This window comes from Salvia hispanica, chromosome 2 (genome assembly GCF_029641045.1).
Source record: "Salvia hispanica isolate PSC_SH4W2 chromosome 2, Shi_PSC_v1, whole genome shotgun sequence".
NCBI classification, from domain to species: Eukaryota; Viridiplantae; Streptophyta; class Magnoliopsida; order Lamiales; family Lamiaceae; genus Salvia; species Salvia hispanica.
In genome coordinates, this window is record NC_142693.1 from 26,442,282 (window position 1) to 26,450,834 (window position 8,553).

Sequence of the window (8,553 nt, forward strand, 5' to 3'; positions counted from 1 at the left end):
GACGTCATGTGGAGTTTGAGGTGGGAGACATGGTTTGGTTGAAGCTTCAGCCGTACCGCCAACATTCGGTGGCCAAGCCGCTGTCGGCTTGGCTAAACTGACACGGCGCTACTATGGCCCGTTCAAAGTCGTGCAGAGGGTGGGCCCTGTAGCGTACCGCCTGCGTCTTCCGGAGAAAAGCCGAATCCATGACGTTTTTCACGTCAGCCTCCTGCGGGAATTTGTAGCAAGGTATGACTCTGTTCCGCATGTTCCGTTGCCGGAGAACTTTGTGGGCGATTGGCCGATCGTATATCCTGTGGCTTTTACGGATTCTCGGATTATGTGGCATAACAATAAAGCGGTAGAGCATGTGCTTGTGCGTTGGTCAGATGGATCGGACTCCCATTCATGGGAGCCATTGGATGTCATTCGGAGACGATTTCCTAACCTCCACCTTGAGGACAAGGATGCTCTTAACCAGGGGGGAGTTGATAAGGGTACCCCTAACAGCAGCCCCAACATCAGCGACGAGAGGTCACATGAAGAGGAAGCTGAGGTAACGGCTACGGCACAGGATGTAGCACCACCGCAACAGCCGAAGGAGAAGAAGAAGAACAACGAAGCATCAAGGACGTTGAGGCCAAGGGATCGAATCAAACCGCCTCAAAAGTTTGCCAATTACGTCGCTAAGTAGCGACGAATTGATAGATTGTTTTTTTTGCTTTTTAATATTGTTTTAGTTGATGTTGCGTTATTTTTCTTGTAACTGAGTCGGGCGAATTATAAGCCCCGTTTGGGTTTTCTTTGTTGGTTCTTTCCCGAACGTATAGGTTAAGTCGAACCAACCCTAGGGTCTTTAGTATAAATAGGGCCACTCTCTGATCATTGAATTAGCTATGAAATCTTTTATTTTGGCCCAACAAAGTGTGCATCAAGAAACCTAATCTTTATCGCTGCCGTCGAGAACCTCTCTCGCGTCCAGCAACCCTTCAGCCGTCAAAAGTCGCCGACCCAATCCTCTTGGGCGCTCGATCTTTCCAGCTTGTGTTTCTTGTGCTTGGAAGTAGACGTTAATTGAGGGTTTAAGCTAACACCGAGCTGCACCAACACGCAGGGGAAGTTAATTCAGTTGTGCGATTTCTTGAATTGCTGCTTATGTTTGAGTTGTGTTTTGTATTTCTTTTTACCTTTATAATTTCTACTTCTGTCGTTTCGCTTAGTATCTATAATAAATAAATTCAGGTATGAAGCTACAGTGTGTTCTAAATTTTGTAAAAAATAACCTATCCTGCAGAAAATAGTTGATGGCTAAAATTATAAAAAAAAAAAATAATTTACTCCCTTAATTAATAACCAATGGTCATGTTTTTCCATTTGTTGTTTGATTCCTTTTCTAACGAGGTTTATTTCATTTTCTATCAATAATGACTAAGAGAATGGGAAATAAGATACTACCTCCGTCCCTGAAAATTTGATACAGTTTACTATTTTGGTCCGTCCTTGAAAATTTGATACACTTAATTTTTACCATTTTTGGTAGTGGACCCCATATTCCACTAACTCATTCCTACTCACATTTTATTATAAAACTAATACTTTAAAGTAGGACCCACATCCCACCAACTTTTTCAACTCACTTTCCATTACATTTCTTAAAACTCGTGTCGGGTCAAAGTGTAGCAAATTTTGGGAGACTGAGGTAGTATGAGTTAAAATAAAGCACGACACAGAATAAACCGAAAGAGATTTAATACTTCATCCGTCCCACAATAAGGTCAGGATGATTTTATTTAATACTTTCTCAACTTATATTATTATTTTGTCTTAGGCTCATAGCCTTATTACTCATCAAATCAATACTGATTACTGATTATTTTGTATGGGACTAAGTTCTTTTTTGTGTAGGTAAATGAGTTATAATTTCCCATTAAAAATTATTGAGTATAAATATAGGAATTAATTTTCCAAATGTATGAATGGGAAATAAGATATGAATGTCCCAAAATTAAAACAAGCAATTATCTTAAATTATTAGGATTTTAAGATGAGCCCAATGCGACATTATATGAATTTGTGCTTAAGTCAAAGTCCATTCTCTTACTGTTATGCAAGGGACTGTTCGTGGTCCAATTATGGCTACTCAAAAACGATATTATATGCCTTGTGAATAGTCTTTCTCTCTTTTTCCTCTAAAATTTACTCATTTCACATAATTTTGCAAAATAATTGGACCACCACTCCTCTGCAATTGGAAGCTGACTAAAGTAGCCAGTTTTTTTTATTATTATTAAAGTTGAGACTTCTGTGCTCAAACTTCAAACACATTTATGTATTTATTGTAATCTAATTATATGGATTTTATCTTATTCATAAAATCATTATTTTATAGCTTATACGTTGCATGCAGAAAATAAATTCACGGTTAATCACTTGCACATACAAGTCAAAAAGTTAGGTTGATTAGAGAAGCTTCCCATTAATGAGACACCAAATATGACTTTATTTGATTTAGTTCCTGAAATTGACTTTTAATCTGACTTATGGAGGGGATTGTTATATTGTTAATTCAATATTAAATTGCTAACTATAACTAAATACTAGTCATTAGATATTCAAATCAACGGCCTAGATCATCAACTCCAAAATGTCAATACAATAAAAAAAAACGTCAATAAGGATATTAAGGTCAATTTACAACAAATTAGTTGTAACTAACTTTTGAAAAATATCTCATAACTTTAAAACGCATATAACTTTCTCGATTTATATATCCGATTTCACGGCAACTTGATTGGACATAATGAAGAAGAACAAGGATGATTATGTTGTGCATACTTATAATGTCAAGTAGAATATTTATTAAAGGATAAATAAAAAATAAAAGTAAGATAATTTAATGACAATAGAGAGAATAATTATCAGTGGTGGATCATGAAGTTTGGCAAAGACTTCGTATGCAAAGTCGTCAATTCAACTTATTGGAAAAAAGTTGCATTAATTTCTCTTGAAAAATTAGTTGTTTCTCATTTATGTCTTTTTATAATAATACAGAGAAGACTTGGTCTTTTTTATATTTTTATATAAGGGAAAATTAGAAAAAATAAATTAGTAGGTGTTTAATTTAACTGAGATTTTTTAATAAATTCAAAAACACTATTTTTAATGGTTTATATAATTTCAAAAAGTATTTAAAAAATAATATTCAAAATAAGTTCTTAGTTTTCATAATCAGTTTACGAAAACTATTTCTTTATATTTGTTTTTTTCAATTCATTCTTCCTAATTCATCTATATCTTCAATTTCGACCATGATCTATTGAATTCACAATATTCTCTCTTAATTTATAATGGGCTTACAATTGGGCCTCTAATATTGAATTCGATTTTTGTTGAATGAAAATAATCCTATCTATCTATACATATATAAAAGGCGAGTTTTGGCCATCATTTTAAATATTAATGAATTTTGTGTAAAACTTTTAATATTAATAAGTTGTGGACCTTTAGAATATTTATACGGGTTAGTTCTATTTTTGTTCTAGGATACATTGCCTATTCCATCTTAATACTGCGTTTTTTATAGCTTCCCAGTTTGGGAGAAACGCATGAGGATCATGCGTCTTCCGTTAATGAGACGCATGATAGTTACACGTTTTAAAGAAAGACGCATCACAGTTATGCGTTTCTCATTTTTTTTTTTAATTTTTTTGAAGACGCATGACGCTAATGCGTCGATACTTAAAACGCCATAACACACACGCGTCTTTAATTTGAATTAAACCCCAGCGTAGAGAAGGAAGAAGCGCAGCGACGATATCCGACAATTAGCGGCGATTTCCGGCGACTTCTTCCGATTTTCCGTTTTATTTCGGTAAGTTTTCTTTAATCCTTCAACATTCCTCACTTATTCGTTGATAATAGACTTTTTTTGTTTTGGTTTTAGGTGATTTTGTAAATTAGGGTTTTTGATGAAATTGTTCAATTAGTCCGATGATTTGTTGTTTTGTTAATTGTAACGGATTTTTGTTGATGATATGCAAGCAATTGATTCTATATGTTTGTGAAATTTATCCAATTATTGAAGTTGTGAAATTTATCCAATTAGTGAAGAAAAATTGTTGAATCTTGAGATTTTTGGTAAGTCTTTTGTCTCCGATTTATGAACGAAATTCAGAAATTAATGTGAGTAATTCACCTTACATTGGATTGTTAAATTGGGTGGATTCTTAATTTTTATTTTTGGGATAGGCCCCTAACCATCCTTTTCAGTATTGACGTTGATTGATATCCTTAACACACTTTATTTGCATAGTATTTTGGCTTAATAAAATTAGTGTATGGCCTAAAATGCATTATTAGACATCTTGTTGTTAATTGATCATTTGGAGGCATTATCAGCCTGCTGCAACAAGGCTTAATTAGCATATGATTTGTTTGTAATTATTGTTTTGTGATTATCTTGTAGGATTATATGGCAACTTCAAGTTCTAGAGGGCAATTGTTATATAGATGTAATACCCGCTCGTTTTCTTTTGAGTTAAGTTGTAAAGGTTCACCAACTTGGAAATTTTCGTCACTCTCTTCTTATGATGAAATAAATAAGAACTCGTTAACTTGTGTTACTTAAGTGCCGATTAGATGCAAAATAAAAATAGTGAGATTTGGAGTGAACCAAAGTTTTTCCATTTCTGTTACGATACATATCTAACGAGGAAGAATATGAAGAGTTCATTTTCTAGCTAAGAAAGTGCAACTACTTTCCAAGTTACACTTTAGCTTACTTAATTAAATACATGTGAGTTTAAGGAAAAGGAAATTTGAATGCTAAGTACAAATTATACAAGTATGGGCCTAGAGCTTGGAAGAGGGACTTTTTTTTTGTGCAGTTTCCACCCTTGGACTTCGACTTCCTCCTCAGACCCAAACCCTTTCTCGGCCCTTCTGGTTTAATACGAGCCAAGTACGAGCCATCACCTCTATTGAGCACATGTAACATGAAGACCAAGAACAAATAAAGAAAAAAAATAATGACCTTGCAAGTGCTGAGGCTAACTGTCTCCTAAGTAAAGAAAAGGGAGCAACAACCTTTCAAATATAGACCAAAATACCTTGCCAAAAGAGGCAAGGGCAGCTGCAGCTATTGATCCCCCAACAAGCCCCTGCAAAAAGAAAAGAAAGACAACAAATAACATGAATGCATAGTCCTTATGTCCTTAGAATACCACCAATTCTCAGTTAAAGAGTGCTGCATAAGGATCACTAAAGGTGAGATTTTCTGCCACATAGCAACAAATGGTACAGCAGCCATTTAAGGCTCAAGAGTACACCACAATCAGCCTATAAAATTCCCTCCACACCACATTCAACTCCCTTTCACACACACTTCAAATTTCAGCATAAACCGAGAGTAAAGGGTGGAACAAGGTAAACGGCAGCAAAGGCAGCCATCCTTTCGATTTTCCAGAGGTATTACACCTCCATCTTTTTCTTCCAATCAATTCTCATGTCATCATATAGAAGCTCTATAACTTAGAAGTCTCAATCAACATGTTAAGTCTTAAGTAAGATCAGTAGACCCCCAAACCTTCATTTTCTTTCTTATTTTACAAGCATATGCACAAATAATTGATAGTAGAATCTGCCCAAGTAACATCAACAAATGCACAACAAGTTTAACATCATTTTCCACCACTAAGCCAGCCAAAACAGTAAGACAAATGCTCCAAAATCACTGAATTCATGAAGCAGCAGAAGTAAGTAGACACTTTAATGACTAAGCTAACTGGAAAACTTATCTTGAGGAGGTGAATCTGCCGGACTTCCGGCAGCGAGCATCGGCTCTCCGTTGGACAGCCCCACACTCCGAACCACCACTACAACCTAGCAATTACAAGCTACAAGTTAAAAGCACCAACCTTTAAACAAAAAGAGGGAAAGATGATAAATAATTAAATACTGTAAATAAATTGCCCTACCTTACCTGACGGAATAATGGCGAGGCGAGAGGGTGCAGTGGCGGAGGGCTCTCCGGCTGTCCGGTGATGGGAAGGCCGGGCTGCTGTGAAGGCGACCTCCGGGCAGGAGCAGGGCAGCGTAACCGCTGCCTGTGCATTCACAGCGGCGCCGAGCGACGCAGCAGGCGGCAGCCCTGCTCGTCGGACGGCCGAGGAAGAGGGCGAGGCGGCGGCGGATGGCGGCGATACGCCGAGAGAGAAGAGAGAAATGGATTTAGGGTTTGGTGTTTTGAAAATTGGGGATTTTTGTTTTGTGTTGGATGAGAGAGAGAGAGAGGCCGATGGGTATGGGGGAGTATTGGGCCACCTTTTTTTTATGTTCTGGGCCTTGACAATTTGATTAATGTCTTGGGCCACTAATTAAATTAAAGTAGGAACCTAATTGAATCATGGGCCTTTATATGTTATGGATTAGGTAATAGCCCGCTAATTATTTTCCACGAGGATAAGTCTAATTGTCCCGGATTTTAGTATGGGTGCTCAAATGATTAATTATGATACACTAACGATGAATAGACCTCGAGCCTAAATTTTTCTTAGTACTTAAATAAATGGCATAGGAGGTAGCACCCTCTAGTTAAGCGAATAATTTTCCAATTTAATTAAATCTACTGATTTAATTAATATTCAAGAATTCTAGAACTCTTCTAGAAAATTTTTTTAAGAATAAAATGATCACGCACTTAGGATGCATTCATGTTTAAGCTTAATGGATATCTCAAAAATCTAATTAAGTATCATTTTATTTCCTAAAGGGACGTCTTCACACGGCATCTAAGGCCAAGTTAAGGAAATTACGGAAGGAGCTTTAGCTTTTAAGGCGGGCATTCTTTTAAAACGTGATTTCAGTATGAAAATGTGAATTTTTGCTCAAGTATGTTGTCATGCCATGTTTTGTTTTATGATTACCTATCTGCTTGGCTATGCCAATTTAAGTTAAATCGAATTCGGGTCCTAGTAGGGCCGCAAACCCTACTCGGACTAGTGTACACATAAGGGGATCGTGAGCTAACAAAGGAGTTGGCCGGTCCAGTGACCGTCGTGGAATGTGGCCACATTCCCGGTTCACATCAGTTTCAGATATGGTATATCCATGTTATGTGATTGCGCAATCAAAATCTTTACTAAAGGAAAAGTATTTAGTGACTCGGGACTTTTAAGTAAAACCCCGTGATCACTTAACTGTGGCATTGACAATTAAAGATAGAACTATTTTTGGCAATGTGCCCACTGAGTATATCAAATACTCAGCCCTGCATGTTATTTTCAAATGTGCAGGTTGAACGTGTACGAGGAGGCGAAGGTGTTGGGACAAGACTTCTAAATAAGTAGTTAGGTAACCCAAAGTAGCATGTCTTCATACGTGCTATTTTGTCTTGGACTCTTCCGCTGCAATCTAGAGTTATGTGCTAGAAAGCTATGAACTTAGTCTTGATACTCTGAACACGTTTTGACTATGTACCCATATGCCTTTGATACTATTGATTTAAGTGATTTCATCCTTTTTATTGTTGTCCCTTGATTACTGAGAATTGTTTAGTCGCGAAATAGCTACGCTCACTAGCACTAGGGAGTTGTGGTCGTGACAATAGACCTGAAGATCCATCAGTTCTATATTTTCAGAAATAACGCATATCAAATAAACTACTAACGGAAGGGACATCACATATTTTCAAAGTTCGCCGTACGGAAAGTAAGACATGGGATGTGGATATTCATGCCCATGTGAGGCATTGGCTTAACATGTTTGGTTTTGGAGGCGTGATCTAATGTGGGAAGTCGATGAAGGTCGACAACGAGCTTATAACTGCTTTGGTTGAGCGTTGGAGGCCGGAGACACATACTTTCCATCTAGGAGAGGCGACAGTCACCCTAGAAGATGTACAAGTACTCCTGTGGGGCTTGAGAGCGGACGGTCGTGTTTTCACATGTCATGATCATCATGTCGGATATCCCGATCGACCCAACAAGTGCCGATATTTGTTGGGATGGATACCCGATGCAACATACGAGACAAAGCAAGGCGGAATGCTAATGACCGCTCTGATTAATCAAACGATGATACCTTTGGGTGATGGGCTACCTGATTATGTCTACATCCAAAGGGCACGTATCCATGCTTTAATCTTGTTAGGAGGACTAATTTTCCCAGACACCACAGGGTGTAAGATTCCTTTTATGTGGCTCAATGCATTTGAGGATCCGGACGAGGTGATCACCATTAGTTAGGGAAGTGCAGCTTTATCGTACTTGTATCATTGTGCGAGGCTTCCGTTCACAAGAGGAAAGAGTTGGGCGGGCCTATGATTCTTCTGCAGCTTTGGGCGTGGGAAAGAATGCCTACATTGAGGCCGTCGTTCGTAGTAGCGTCTGTGCACGAGCCGTATACACCATGTGGGGCTAGGTGATGTATTTGAACATTTATTTGTTTATGCATCTTGGGAACTACTCAAATAGGAACTACTCAAATAGGAAATGCTCCTAGATTTTCGGTGGAGCATTATTGTTATCAAATATCCTTGATTACACCTGGGCCAAGTGAATTTTATTTTTATGT